Below are 1,436 nucleotides of genomic sequence, written 5' to 3'. Positions count from 1 at the left end.
TGCCTTATTTTTTCAAAAATAAAAAATAGTTGAAGCAATTAAAGGTTATATAGTAATGCCAAGATGCTAATGTTTTTGAAACCCGAAGGAAGGAATCTCAACTAAATGTTCGTGTTGTGCTTGAAGGTTTACAAAGAAGATCTACCTCAGCTAAAGCAACAAAGTAAAGAGAAAAACCACGCAGTGCCCTTCCTCAAACGAGAAAAGGCTCCCGAGGACAGCTTAAAACTCCAGTTCATACACGGGTAGGTGACCTGTCTTGGGGACCTCATGCATTTTCCTCTGTCTCTGCCTGGCTGTCACCAGGCTTCCCACCATGCTGAAGAGGTCCCCTCGTTTTGATGTTGCCCTGCTTCAGGCTGGCTCTACTTTCAATTTGCACTTGCACCTGCAGTTGTTTTAACCGTGATTCTTTGTCCAGTTTCACTGGTGGATGTTCTGTGGCCCTCACAACGCGATTGTCTCTAGATTTTTCAGACGTCGTGTAATTTCGTGCTGTAGATGCTGCTGCTGCACATTGCTAATCCCTTCTTTCTCATCACCATCCCCTCTTCCTCTAGTCCTCTAATGCCCTGTCCTATTTGCTATTGTCCTATTTTCTTGAAATATTTTCCTCAAATGTGCCCAAAATAATTTTGAATTTTGTAAAATCATATATACGCTTGCACATTTTAAGTTAACATCTGAAAGTTTTTGACATGTTTAAATAGTTGAGAAGAATATATCTGGTATATTATAAATGCATCAGTCATTCAGATGGATGTAAAGGAACCTAAGTGCCATAAATATTTGATTCCCACTATTATTAATTTTAAAAATACGTGAACAAGTCCTCTATAACAGGAGGACATTTTATATCATTCATATTTCTCCTTAAACTCATATTCCCATTCTAATTCTTCCCTAAAATTTTGCCCTATGTTTTTTTGCTTGAGACTCCTTTGTCACTGTATCATACCCTCTAAGAAAAAAAATTTTATTTCCTGTGACCCTAAGATTCTAACTCTGTCCAACACAGTATCCACTAGCCACACATGGCTACTGAGCACCTAAAATGTGGTTATTCTGAAATGAGGTGTGCTGCCTGTGTAAAATGCACACCGGTTTTAAAGACAGCATGAAAAAAATGTTAAATATTAAAATGTTTTTATACTGATTACGTGCTGACATAACATTTTAGATGTATGAGTTAAAAATATGAAATTATTGAAATTTTGTTTTTTTATTCTAATGTGACAACTAGAAAATTTTAAATGACTCGTGGCTTACATTATGTTTCTGTTAGACAATGCTGCTCTGTTAACAATTTTTTCGGATTGCAGTATTGTTATAATGATCAGCAGTAAAAAATTGACCAAATCAATATAAATGTATTACAAATTTTGATATACAATGGTTAAGCACAGAAAACTTTTATTGGAAATGATTTTAATAAA

General features: G+C 35.4%; 1 protein-coding gene across 1 annotated transcript in view; it reads left to right on the top strand.

Annotated features, from left to right (window-relative positions):
• Window positions 1-1,436, top strand: part of EML6 (echinoderm microtubule associated protein like 6) — a 255,683-nt gene that overhangs the window by 162,208 nt on the left and 92,039 nt on the right. The gene's annotated exons all lie outside the window — the stretch shown is intronic.

Source organism: Propithecus coquereli, unplaced genomic scaffold (genome assembly GCF_000956105.1).
Source record: "Propithecus coquereli isolate 6110/MARCELLA unplaced genomic scaffold, Pcoq_1.0 Scaffold305, whole genome shotgun sequence".
NCBI classification, from domain to species: domain Eukaryota; kingdom Metazoa; phylum Chordata; class Mammalia; order Primates; family Indriidae; genus Propithecus; species Propithecus coquereli.
This window is presented reverse-complemented; position numbering and strand designations above follow the sequence as displayed.